Genomic DNA, 14658 nt, shown 5'->3' on the forward strand with positions numbered 1-14658 from the left:
TCTCTGCCTGGACACTGATGTGGAGCCGCAAAAACTTTTCAAAGTCCGCGCAGCAACACAAGAAAAGCCTTCAGGCAGTGCAAGTCGAGAGGGCTGAGTGGCTGGGTACAGTTCCTCAGTCATGGATTAGTGGCGTAGCCTGGTGGCAGAATCTGAACTACTTCCAAGATGGCGGCAAAATTTGCTTCCTTATAGTGAAGCTAAATGTATATGGTATTCTATGAACACGAAGTTAATTTGTGATAACCAAATTAAAAATGTTTCATTACACCGAGGATTTCGATATATATCGACGTTTATTACATCGAGGCTTTTAAAGTACTGCCCTTCCCTCCTGTGAATTATCTGTGAATTATAGGATCGGTGAATACATGGAGTATATGTTTAGTAGCTGCTAACCTCATGAGAATAATCGTGAGCAAATTGTCCAATTCAAACAGGAACGTTTTGAAGATTAGAGGTATATGTAGAAAAATATATATAAATAAAGCCGCACTGATTCATTGCAGTCCAAGCATATTTGTGTTATTACAATAATTGGAAGGAGCTTAAAACTAATTTTCTTGTTGTCGTTTGGTCTTTCCATCTGGCGGATTTGATCACTGTGTGAGTAATACATTGCAGATATAGTGTATAATTTTAATCAGTTTATTTTCTGTAATGTATACAATATTGGTATGAATTAAGGGAAATTAATTGCACTGCATGCAGTAATACGGTCAATAACTACCTGAATATTAGCACTTATTTCACGTCATTCTCTTGCCATATTAATTCCATGTTCTTATTAAAAATAGTGGTGGCATTTTTAATTGCCGTGGAACTTACACAGAAAATTTAGATCCAAGGTTGACATTCTACGAAACAGCCTTATCGCAAAGAAATCTGCAGAAGCCAGTGTGGTGGCTGACCGTGGCATATCCTTTTGTATATCTATTTATCTTGAAGATTTTGTAGCTTATACGGAAGCGTCCTTGTAGGTTGTGAGGTCCAACATATATATATATATATATATATATATATATATATATATATATATATATATATATATATATATATTATATATGTGTGTTATTATCATTATAAATTATATATAAATATATTTATATTATCTGGCTGATGCATCTTTCATATATAGTCCTATGAAAGATGCATCACCCAGATAATTTGATATGCCTACTCCATGTATACACTTTTAGCCTCTTTCAAACCAATTGACATGTTCATTTTGACCAATTTGGAGTGCCAAATTGGAAAAACTATTCCCCCTGAAATTAACTGTTTTCCATTGTAGTCTGTTAATTGAGAGCCTGGAAAGCCGGTATCTAGAAATGTGTTTATTGAGCAGATAAACAATATCTTACAGGCTATCACAAAATAGCATGACAATATGGCACCAGAGAAATATAGTGAAACGAGCTCGCTGTTTGTCACAAATACATTTGAGTTAAGGAAGCTAATTAATTGTCATATTTAGACCAAACAAATCTTAGGCGAGTGCCTATTTTTACTACTGTGGAAAAACGTAACTTAACATTGTGGTTTCGCAGATATAGCAGGCAATTCGGTCAATTACTTATAAATTTTGAACAGTTCATTCAAAAGCCTTTCACATTACCAGCTGCACTTTGAAGGAAGTTGCTGAACTTCTTTACAGAAAAAGAAATATTAAAAAAGAAGGTTGACCAATTCACCATTAAGGGTTTGACATTTTGTCACGAAGGGGGGGGGGGGGGGGGTGACAAGGTCGATGACACAAATGAAGAGTCGGTGAGCGCACGGAGGAAACTCTATTGGGCTGACTTGCGCCCGCAAAGTACTAAACGATTCGGCGGCGGCGATAGCAACAATCGTGCTCAGCGGTCGACGAACAAAGAATGCCTGTCGCGCACGTCAACGCTGAATTTAAAGGCCGTTTATTACTAGCACAACCTGGAACATTGTAGAAACATTAGTGAGTGGCCGAAATCTTCGAGACCAATTCGGCGCATCTTGCGCGACAAAGAAGCTGATAAAAGCGCGTCTCGTGACATCAAGTATTAACAAACAAAGCATACAGAATTGATATGTGTGCCGGAATCAGAGCGAAAAGGCCGAACGCAAGTGGCGGCTAAAAAAAAACAAATACAGTTTTGAAGGTTTCGCGGCATTATTTATTGCTTGAATTATCATTATTAGCATCATCATCATCATCAGCCTGACTATATCCACTGCAGAGAGAAGGCCTCTCCCATATTTCTCCAATTAACCCGGTCCTGCGCTAGCTGCATCCACTTGACCCCTGCGAACGTCTAATCTCATACGCTCACCTAACTTTCTGCCACCCCCTGCTACTCTTTCCTTTCCTAAGAACCCAATTTTTTACCCTAAGCGACCATCGGTTATCCTCTCTTCGCACTACATGTCCTGCCCATGCCCATTTCTACTTCTTGATTTCCACTAGAATGTCAATGACTTGAGTTATTTATCTTACCCACTCTGGGGGGGGGGGGGGGGGGGGGGGGGGGGGGGGCGTTTCCTATCTCTTAATGTTACCACTGCCATTTTTCTTTCCATAGCCGTCTGTGTTGTCGTTAACTTAAGTGGAACCCTCTTTGTTAGCCTCCACGTTTCAGCCCCATAGGTATGTATAGGTAATATGCAACTGTTATATACTTTCCTCTTGAACGATACCAGTAAGCTGCTATTCATAATCTGCGTAATCATAATTTCCCACGGAGGGATGGGGGAGGGGGGGGGCGTTTACAGCGTTAAGAAAGGGTAAGCACTAGAACTATATTTCCTCTCACAAGATGTTTGCAGCACTGGGAGAGGCAAAGGCACCCGGTCCAATCAGGATTAGGTGCACTACAACAGGCAATTGTGCTCCTACCCGCCCCTCGCCCCCAAATTGGTGGGGGTGACAGTAGGAGCACAATTCTCTATTACAGTGCGCAGGGGCGAGAGGCACTTAGGAGCACAATTGCAAGGGCTCCTCTGCCTTTCCCAGTGCTGCAGATATCTTGTGAGACGAAGTATACTTCCACCTGCTGCTGCGACTTGCTCGTGCACACTGTTTGGCCATTTTCTGTCTCCCAGGATGAAGCTACAAAAAGGACACACTGCTGGCATAGATAAGCGTTTTGGCCAATCCGCACTGAAGAGCTCTGGCTAAGGGTTTCGCGGAAGAAAGAAAATGTGAATGAGGAGTGCAGCCTTCTCTGCTAGTGTGACACATCTCCTTCTGCTTACATGCCGACTTGTAATTCCTGCAATGTTGTCTCCTCAGTACCTATTTCACTTTTTTTCAGGTCAATGTTTCTAGCAAACAATAGAAACAGCTATGGTGCCTTCATCTCCTCGAATAATTTCGCGCGCACAACAGGACAAGAGAACAGAACATGACGCTGCTAGCTTTTTTCCTCGTACTATATAAGCCTGGAACCGACTGCCACCTCACCTGACAAATAGCATCAACTCTAATAGAGCCTTGACTACCTTGCCTAAGCTGTTATTGGGTTGCTGCTTTAAATATTTTTTGTTTGAAATAACAAAAAAAAATTAGAAGGGTTCAACGCTGCTGAACCGAATATGGAGCGAAAGCATTAGCTGCGGGTGCACCGAGCGTTCTTCTTCGTCTTCTTCTCCAGCCCACATACATATAAAACGCCGCTTCAACCAAGCCGTTTGAATGTGCCTTAGTGTCCCATAGGGGTAACGTGAATGCCAGGGTCCTGGCAGGCTGATTTTAACATAACTGTCCCATGCGAAATGAGAGACCCAAGTTGGCTGCTCCTGCCAGCCCACATATAAAGCCCTGCTTTAGCCAAGCCGTATGAGCGTGCCTTAGTATCTTATAGGGGTAACGTGAATGCCAGGGTCCTGGCAGGCTCATTTTAACATAACTGTCCCATGTGAAATGAGAGACCCAAGTTGGCTGCTCCTGCCAGCCCACATATAAAGCCCTGCTTTAGCCAAGCCGTATGAGCGTGCCTTAGTGGTCTATAGGGCTAATGTGAATGCTAGAGTCCTAGCAGGTTGATTTTGACATAATTGTCCCATGTGAAACGAGAGACCCAAGTTGGCAGCTCCTGCCAGCTTGGGGTCGTCTACGGGGGTTCTCTAAAGTTCAAAGGTCAAACGTGGTTACCGCTGGGACTACGCTGACGACTTGAAAGTGCGAGTAGTATTGCTTTCGCAATAAAAATGTTTTCCCCTTATACTGCTGATTTCACTGACGTATTTCATTTGATTATTGTGCAAAATTTTCGATTTTTCTACCCCTGGCTGCCATGATTATTGTGTTCTTGCTGTGCATAATATTATTATTGCCACTCCTGCTAGGGCCCACCAAAGGGCCGGCAGTATATTGTAAATAAATAAGTAAATAAAATAAATAAACTCACTGTCTATTCCTTGCGGAACAATGCAGAAGGAAGAAGAAAAACGAAGTGCTGCAACCAAGCACACTCTCTTTCAAACGCCACCAACTCGAAAACAGGGCATTCGCAGATAAGCGTGGACAAGGAAAATAGATAATCTCTTTCGCTAGTAGTGCTACTTAGGAGTTCAGAAAAGAACAGAAGAGACTCAACAAAAACAACAAAACTTCTACCTCTGGCCCAAGCACGTGTGATCGGCAAAAACACATTTGCATTTCGTATGTGAAAGTGTGTCTGACACCTTGGCCCCTACCCGTGTTCTCGAAAAGGAAGGAATACAAACGACACACAAAACGACTTCCACCATCGGACGCCTTCTCCCCCACCTGAAAGAAAAAGCTCCCCTCGTCCGAGCCCTCGGCGTCGTACAATGGCGAGGCTACGAACTTCCCCCAAAAAATAGACCCCTGCTGGCTTACGTCATCAGAGCAGGTGTTTTTGGACCAATGGTCAAAACGTACTGTACGAAGGGGGACCTAAACAGGATAAGAAAGACTGTAAATTGTAAATTGTAATTGTAAATTGTAATACAGGCGGAAGCGTGTACAGAACTTTGCATCGGGCGAGGAAGATGTCAAAACGCCTCCTCTCTGGGCTTTGACATCCCACTGTTTACACCAGAGAGAGCAGCTCAAAGCGGATGCCAAACAAATGAACAGGGATCAAAGAGCGAACAAGGGTAGCAAGGTTTACATAAGCTCGACAAGAGGGAAGGAAAAACACGCAAAGGAAGAGAGTAGAGGGCCTGTCACATGTTTCTTTTTCAAAACTCGGTTTTTCCCTTAAATAATCAACTCGACCCGCATTCTGACGCGTTCATGCATGGGAGACATGTCTGCACAAGGTTAACTTTGTCGGAATCATTGCACTCTTCCTTCCCATTACATCTAGGATGTAGGGTCGGTGACCCGGCGGATGACTAAACGAGGGATTCAAGAGGCAACCAACTCGTTCACAGCTGCACCTGATGGAGGAAATGAGTAGATTCTGATATCTCGTGTCCTGCCCTTTTGAAAGGGCTGATTTTATAAAAATTCCTCTCCTTACCCTTTCGCAGGGTGCAACCTTCTAATAGATGCAGAATTTTCACCAACGTTTTCACCGTGTTCAATAAGAGCAGTGAAATTCGCTTATCGACAACCGGTTTCTGCGTGTACACTGCGGAATCAGGCAGGTTAACCTGTGCGACCAAAGGTGTCACCCGTGACGTCACGTCTTTAAAGAAAAAAACGAAACGACAGTCTTTTCACCCATGTAATTAACAGCATTCGGTTTCCTTCACATCGTTCTGATTATTCTTTCTAATACTGAAGCACATTTCGCATGTTGCAAAAAAAAAAAAAAGGAGCAGACACTGAACTGCTGGTAGAATCCAAGGAAGAGAATAGCGGAATGAGCGATTCAGAAGGAAGCGGAAAGGAAGTGATGTTGTCCGTAATAATTTTTGTGCTTATGTTTAAACATTTATTTTGGGCTATTTTTGGGCTACATGACATTTTTACATTTGGCTACATTTGGGCTACTTTTTGAACACCTTTGGCGGTGAGTGCTCGAATCCATCTGGTAACCCTGGGCGCATCGCGACATACCGCCTGAATTCAGTTTTGATGATTGGGCAACCTGCTGCGGATTTATATGAAGGAAACTTAAAGGCGAGAGACTTCTTATTCACGTCTGCACTGTAGACCAAACGACAGTCAGCGATGAGTAACTATTTATAATGAAATGCGCTTCCCACGTGAACGAAAACAGTGTAGGAAGTGCATCTCGAGGTAAGTCCGCTATGTATATTGTCTATAATATGTTTTAAATATCCAAAAATAATATTACCATAGTGAAATAAAGCGGTTCGCTCATTGATGCATCGTTTAGGGCTGCAGCATGATATACGGTTTTGTTTTTATATTGATACGTTACCAGAGCAAATATTCCAGTCAAAGAATAAGTATACAATCTGAAAGACGTTTTTCTTCAGAGGCACAAACGCTAGTCGACTAGTTCGCCTTGCACTGCAGGCGACATAACCGGCTCGCTGGCTAGGGAGATAGGTGTACTATACGTTCGTCTTTTATTTCTGTTTTTTTTTTAATGATTGAGCTTCATTTATGATAATAGTTGGTTTGCACTTATGAAGCCCGCGAGGCGAAAGGAGTGCTCCGTGCGAGTCGCGTCGATCGAGCCATAGATGCGCTTTTGTATTGCGCTTTTTTGTATTGAGGTATATTTTGGTTATTGGCTAATTTGCAGAAATCTGTAAAAGCTCACCAAAGCATGTTTTCCAACAAAAACGTAATTCCTCGATATAAATTTCTCGATTGTTTTAGAACGAAAAAGGCTTGTTCATTTAGGGCACATTCGCACATGTGAGTCGATCGCGGACGTTCCACACTGGATACCTGTTGATTTGGTTGAACAAACTGACAAAGCAGGGTTCGAGACACCGGAGAATCCTCCACCCCTTCATTCATAGGGGTGTATTAAACCACTGTACTCTTTCGATAGCTCTCCAAGCCATCTTTGTCAACTAGCAACATTCCCGAGTTTACAGAGAAGGGGAAAATTGGCTCTTTCGTTTCCACAAAAAATGCGAGACGTCTCAGAACAAGGCCATGCAGTTGAAAAACAAGCCTTGCAGAAACGCTACTAAATTATTCTGCATAATCATTTCACCCACAGCGCACCAATACGAGACTAAAGACGAAGAAGGAAACACAAACAAGCGCTGACTGTCATCTGAGATTATTGAAGAACAAAAAACATAAATATTCCTTGAAATAACTTGTCATTACAAGGAAGTTATCTAAACGCTATGCGGTCGGAAAGATATGTTATTTCCTTTTCTGATAGTGCAACGGAAGGCCTGCTGATACTAGTCGTGCCATGATTATGATTGTGAAAGGCCTCCATTGCCTCACGTGTCGCCTTATCACTGTGGAAAAAAATGCGCGTTTTTCTAGTCTGGGTACATTTGCACTTTTTGCAATAAAAGTGGACTGGGCTAGAGGATGGCCTTTTGCTTTCCATTCTTCATATTATTTCTCGTGTTTGCATTTTCAATTTCTGCAGTGAACGACAGTGTGTGATAAGGCATCCTTTTTCTGGTGTTTTCATTATTCACACACCTCCCAGTCTGCCCAATGTATAGGGTCATCCACTTCTAGCTATAACACTGTCACTGCTTTAAAAGCAACTCCGCATCCGATGCAGGCACATATTGATGCAAATCGATGCAAGCACACAGGGACCCGGGCGTGCTGCTTTACACGGCCTGCCACGCATCTGTATTGCTTGGCCTGGCAGGACGCAATGACGCTTTGAAAGCAGTGAGCGTGTTACAGCTAGAAGTGGACGAGGCTGTACGTGGCGCCGAATGAAAAGAGAATCCGATACACCCCCCCTATTGGCCTCGAGATCGAGCAGAGTCGCCACCTTGCGGCTCAGCGGCGAAACCTACTCAGTGTGGATGCGTTTTCGCGTCGCGTGCCAGCCCGCAGTGATTTACGCGCGCGCATGCGGCGTGTACAGGAGTGTTTTTGTTTGTTTCGCAGTTCCTGTGAGCTTTTGCTTACCTATAGGCCTCTTGCAAAATAAATATGAACAGTCTATAACCGCACGCTTCTTTAAAAAATATATATATACTTGTCCGCATCGAGTATGTCATGCTTGGAAAGGACATATCATCAGTCGCGGTCTTCGGCGCTTGAGATCCTTTGACACGCAATGTCTCATACGAAGTGGTACTGTCGTTAGCGCCGTGTCAAAGCAAAACAGGTCGCTGCCGTCAATAAAAGTTAATGCAAACGCTCAGAAATCGCATATTCCCGTTTCTGTTTTGAATACCACAGCTACTAAAACATATGCCACCGCAGACTGCTTCATATAGCAGAATGCAGTTTGAACAGACCACTCTATGCCTGCTATGCCTTCTGTATGCACGATAGAGTTGTCAGTACTTTTCTTCTTTTTTTTTGCTTTTAAACCTCTGTCGCGGTGTCTCAATGGTAAGGGCGCTCGACTGCTGATTTCGAGAACGGGGGATTCAATCACAACCGTTTCAAAAGGCGCTCCTCTGCTGTGGGATTTGACTGCACAATAAACAATCCCATGTGGCAAATGTGGTGTTAATAATGAAAAAAAACGACACCAAAACCAGCCACTGCAATCATCCGTCATAGCCGATGCCGCTTTCATACGTTAAACCCGGGCCAATATGCATTTCTTTTCTTTTCTTTTTTTTGCTGTTGAAGGCTTCTTTGCATCCGTAAAAGTGGTAGTGAGCAAATTTTGCTTTAGAGAAATGCTCGAATGTTTGGGAAACATCTTCCCTGCCCCTAATTGTTACACTAAATATTACATAATACACCTAGATTAATATACTTTACTCGTAGCCAATTATAATCATTATAATCCCTTTTCGCCCAAGTGCTGCCTTCCGAGCAAACTCGTCGTTTCTGACAAGGGGAGTAACACAGCTTCATGCGGGCTTAAATATCAGTGTTTAGTTCGGGAATAAATACATTTTTATAGTCGCATGATAAGATGCCCTCCATTTCTTTCGGAATAGTTTTATATCCAGCACCTGTTTTGGAAGCAACCTTAATATTTTACTTCGCATAAGATTTAGTCCCTGCTAAATAATTAGTGTTAAAGAAATTTTCAGCCTGAAATATTGCTTCCCAGAACATGACAGTGCCCATGCTCAGTTTATAACCTGCTTAATCATCGAGTCAAGTACGATATAATGAACCAGGCTTTCTCGATTCAATCTAAAGTACTGCAGGTCAGAGCACGAACCTTGTATCTGCGTGAGCTTGACACTAAATTCGCCTGTTTCACTCGCATGTGACACGCGCAAACTGCTTAAAAGTCGATAAAAAAAATAAAGCTGTCTAGGCAGGCTTAAGTATTAGGCGCGTGAGCGCGGTACAGCGCAAGAAACGTGCAAAGTAAATCTAGAATACTGGTGGTTGCGTGCTTTGTTTTCCTAAAATCCGCGCTTCTTCTGCTGCATTGGCGAAATCCTTGGATTTTTTTTTCTGCAATATTGCAGAAATACTGCAGAAGACACATTTTCGTCGCCAAAAAACCCTCCGTAAACTCGGAAGCGGACCTACGCAGCGTGCGTTTCCGCGAGCGCCGCCGGCTGCCGATCCACACTACCGGAGCGACGGTGGCGCCACCTCTAGGTCGATCCCGCGGCGAATACCTCGCAGGTAACCGCTGGTGATACGTGACGCGCATGACATGCTTCCCTCTTGCCATCTTGCCTCTGCATGACCTGTTTGCACTTTGTGCTTAATTTCCTAGGGGCAGAAAACACCACATCAATGTAATATCTCCCGGCGACCTTCTTAAAGGGAAGCTGCACCGGTTTTAGAATTTGATGCGCTTCTGAGGGTCGAATCTGCAGGGTTTGTATGTTAAGTATACGAAATATTTTGGCTTTAGCTTTTGAAATAGTGACGTAATCATCAATTAAAGTTGCTACCGCGTTCAGGCTTCTCCGCAGTGCACAGCGCTGGAGGGGGGATGTCAGTAGCAGACGACAGGAGTACGGCAGGCGGTAGTGACGTCAAGGACGGCGTCTACCTCTCTTCCGCTTCTATTGCCCGAGCAGGCTGTGCACCACCTGTCGCTTGCAGGCCACGCAGTGCAACCTTTTTCTTGTCTCGCGCTTGTTTTCTTCTTGCGAACGTTACCGCAAGCTTTTTCAGTGCATCTTGCACCGTTCTTCACGAAAAGAACGACCATGCCGTGGTTCTGCGCAGCCTATGGCTGCACGAACACTGGCGGCCGAGAGGATGTCGCGTTTCATAAATTCCCAAAGGAGCGCAAGCTATCGGCACAGTGGGTTGCCGCGGTCAAGAGGAAGGATTTCAAGCCTACAAAATCGTCGGTGATCTGCTCAGATCATTTTCGCGACAGTGACTATCACCAAAGCTTGTCGTTGATGCGATCTTTTGGGATACCGATCAAATCTGCGCGATTGAAAACCGGTGCTGTGCCTTCTGTCTTCGCACACAAGAGCACCTCTCCGCCGCCAAGAGCTGCTTTCGCAAAAAGAAGAAAACTCGAAGTAAGAGGCCCAACACATCATATTGCTCTTATGTTCTGTTTGCGTTTTTGTTCTGTGGAGCAGATGGGTGGCCGTGCAGATGAAGGCACAGGTGAAAGTAAAACTATTCAGCATTGGCGCCCGCTGACGCGGCTGGAAAACTGTGAGAAGTAATGTCAGAGAGTAGAACTTTTTTTTTTTAAGAGGAGGGAGTGGGTAATTAGTGGAATGTGAGGAGTGCCATACCTTCTCCACGCGCTCATGCATAGCCAGGAACCCCAACGCCGCACCCAGTGCACGAAGTGCGCGCCGTGCTTCGTAACTTGAACCGGGAGAACGCGAACGACCGCGCTAGCCGCGCGCGTCGGACTGGGGCGCGTTATATATCTCTGTCAGTGGAACAAGGACACACGCTAGACTTGCAACTGAATTTTACTCCGAAGAGGATGCGTTTATGCATTTTTTTATCTTCCTTGGTTGCACCTGGATAAATATAAAAAAATGCGTATAAACTCGTTCTTTCCGGAGCAAAATTCAGTCGCAAGTCTAGTGTGTGTCTTGTCCCCCTGTCTTCTGTGGTCATCTTTCTTTTGAGCTACCCACTGTTAGACTCATTTCAACAACTATCCCAATTAAGAAAAGAAATCGGGGCAGCTTGATGTCTGTGGTCGAAGTCGCGATGTTAGGCGCAGCTAAATGAAGTGCGCTAAACTCGCGACATGGCAGCGCGTGACTGCCGATAGCTGTCCTAGCGTTTCGGTATTTTTACCGATGTTCTAAATGGGATTACGCGCGCGCAGCAAGGCAGCGGCCTGGCTTCTCGTCGATACCGCGCTCCCGCGTTAATTTGCTAAATCCCGCCAGAATAAAATGTATGCGTACTCGAGGTTGCAGGAGCTGAGAGCATGACTGTTGCTGCTCTTGCTGGCATATAAATGACTAAATTCACGCAACAAAACTGGGGCGACGGCTCGTCTGGATGAATTCATTTGTTTACAATCGGCACATCAAGCGCATTGACGTGACACTGCTTCGTTCGAGTCAGGCAGGAGATTTAGGGCACGAGTAACGCAGATATGTTCAATTGAGAGCGGATCACAGGCGCATACAGCAGTGCAGCGCAGCGGTACGTACCGGTGTGAATTTCCCATGCGGGAAAAGGTTAGCGCTGCCTCCTCGCTCGTCATGTCGCCGCTGCAGCCAGTGTCACCTTGTTCCGAAGCCGCTCGAACAAGTACGGCTCAATATCATATTCCCCTGAGCAGCGTGATCGTTGCATGTTCAGCGGCATACATCCACAGAAAAGCACATGCGTGCATGTACAATCGCTTGGACCGCCGCTACCACTGAATGGCATGCCGTCATTGACGTCATGGCACGCTTCACCAATCAGAGGCAAGAGCGCCACTTTCAAAACGCTCCACGGCGTTGGTGCACGTTTTTCTAATTAAAAAGTAGTTTGCGGTCACTTATGACTACATTTAACGTCGTATTCGTGTTCAGGGGGTCGTAAACTATATATGTGTATTCCGAACTCTTTTTTTTTAAAGTGATGCAGCTGCCCTTTAAGCCCATGGGACATGCAATGTGCGTTTGAAACAACTGCAAACCATTTTCTTCCTTTCTGCTTTTGGCTGAATGATGTGGGCGATTCCTCTGCCCGAGGGATGCGTACGACAAACATACAGTGGGCCGGATAACAAACATCTTTTATCTCACGTTAAGCGCGGGCGTCGTCGAGGCTGTCCGGGGTCGTCGTCCGGGTGGCTGCGGGTCGTTTCCGTGGATAGAGCCGGGAGCGAAGCAGGAGCGACGAGCCAGGGACCAAGAAGAGCCAGGGACCAAGAAGAGAGCGACGGCGGCGCGAGGCTTCCTTTATAGCCCCCTCGCGCGGGACCGGTTATCCCCGAACGAGCGGGGAGAGGGAAACAGGCACCGCGCAGGGGCATTGGGATAGTGGCGCGGCCTTTTAATGTGCGGCGCGCACGGGCCTTACGGATACGTGGTGCAGGGCCCCACATCTTCCCCCCCCCCTCAGCGTCCGACCCGGGCTACGCCAACAGCCGGGCCATGTCTATGTCCGAGCCCGGGTCGGCGTAAAATAGGGAGGCTTGTCGCCTGGCTCTGGCGAGATGCCCTCTCAGCTGGTTCGTGTGACGGGAGAAGCAGCAGGCATGGCGGGACTGTTCCGACTGGTCCCTCTCCAGCAGCGGCCACATCCTCGGGGTCACAGCGCAGCTGGGCTCGGCCACGGATACGCCTGGCAGCGGCCCTGAGCTGCTGCTCTACATCGTTGAATCCTTTGCACGTGGCGCCGTGCTGGATGCACATTGCAGCAGGCGTTTCCGCCCCGGGCACACCTGGCTTCCTGAGGCCCGTACTCCAGGCCTGGGCAGCGGGCTCCAATCCAGACTCGTTGAAGACGGCCAGCATGGCCGCGCTGGTCACAATGATGGGCCACAAACCACTACAAACTAGGGGGGTACCCCCTGTTTATGTGGCCCCTCCTGGAACCATGCGCTGGGTGCGGTTTCCCGCCCCAGCGACGGTGGTTCATCTGGCTGCTGCAAAATCTTATCAGAATGCATTCTGAAAGAAGCAAAGACGTTAGACAAAGTAGTGCACTACCTTGGCCTTAGGTTATAGCGTCGGTTGCGAACCGGGTTGCTACCTGTACGCCTTACTTTGGGGGAGATCGCTGCATCGCTTTGAGCTTCCCCCGCTTCGCAGTTATCGTCCTTGCGAAGGTGGTAAGCTTTCAAGTCTGCGACGTGCACCGGACCAGCGGTTTCACCGCTCGCCAGCAACCGCAGCTGGTAGGTGAGTGGCGTAGTCCGTGCCGTAACTTCGAACGGTCCAACCCACTTGTGCGCTAGCGACGCGGCGAAACCACGCGCTGCGTTACTAAGCGGGTGCGTTCTTTTCAGTACCAAGTCGCCCGTGTTGAAAACGACGTGACGACGACCTTTGTTGTACTGATCCGCTTGCTCCATGCGCGCGATATCGAGGTTCTCACGAGCCGCGCGCTGCGCTGCCTCAAGGCGCTCGCGGAGCTTTGCCCCGTACTGTGTAAGCGGAGGGGGCGCGGGCCCCGCCGCGTCAAGTAGGGCGTTCTCTAGCGGAAAAGCGATATCTTTCCCAAAATTCAAGTAAGCAGGTGTCATACCTACCGACCTGTTCACGGTTGTTCTAGTGGCGAAAGCCAGTTCGGACAGCCGTGCGTCCCAATCTCTGTGCTGCTCGGTCGTCGCGACCAGCATACTCTTAACATTCCGATTCACTCTCTAGGTTATGTTGCTCTAAGCGTGGTAGGGACTCGTTTTCCTGTGGCGGATTTGAAGCGCCCGACAGGAATCAACAAAGACTTTGCTTGTGAAATACGAGGCATTGTCTGTAATCAGGTCGGAAGGGAAACCGAAACGAGTGAATGTCTCCAACAGTTTCTCCCAAATCCGTTCTGACACAAGCTTCCTAAGGGGGAAAACCTCAACCCACTTGGAATAGTGGTCCGTTATTACCAGGATATATTGGTGTCCGCGCGCGGAGCGAGGGAGGGGTCCCATGATATCGCACGCGACCACTTGCCACGGATAGTTGCTAACTACCGGCTTCATCATGCCAGCAGGTTTCCCCGCCCGAGGCTTGGCTACCTGGCAAACAGGACATGTACGGGCGTAGCCCAGCACATCCTTTCTCATACCTGGCCAGGTCGCGACACGGCATAACTTGTCATAAGTCTTACTGCCGCTGCCATGGCCTGCCAGCGCTGAGTCATGGAAGTACTGGAGGAATCGTTTCCGCAACTTCCTCGGGACCACGACTCGGAAGGGGGATGCAATCGCCTCTTCCTCGTCAAGTTGGGGGATGTAGCGGAACAGTAGGCCATCATCGCCCAGCAGATACGCGTCGTACTTGCCCTCAGCGTTCCCGGTGCAAGCTGCACTACTCGCAAGCTCTGTCAGCACCCGCTGGCATAGACCGTCTGCTTTCTGGTCCTCAATTAGCTCTTCCCTACTGACCGCTACTCCCCATGACAGATTTCTCTCTGCCTCGCTTTTTGGCAGGCGAGTAGTCACCGCCACCAGCTGCTGCGCCTTCTCTCTGTCGCAGCACCGCGCGGCACCTCTGTCCGCCTCCTTTCTCTCTTTAACTACGCAGGGCGCTACACTCGCGTCCGCCCTC

This window comes from Amblyomma maculatum, chromosome 7, assembly GCF_055883805.1.
Source record: "Amblyomma maculatum isolate TAMU_Amacu chromosome 7, ASM5588380v1, whole genome shotgun sequence".
Taxonomy (NCBI): Eukaryota; Metazoa; Arthropoda; class Arachnida; order Ixodida; family Ixodidae; genus Amblyomma; species Amblyomma maculatum.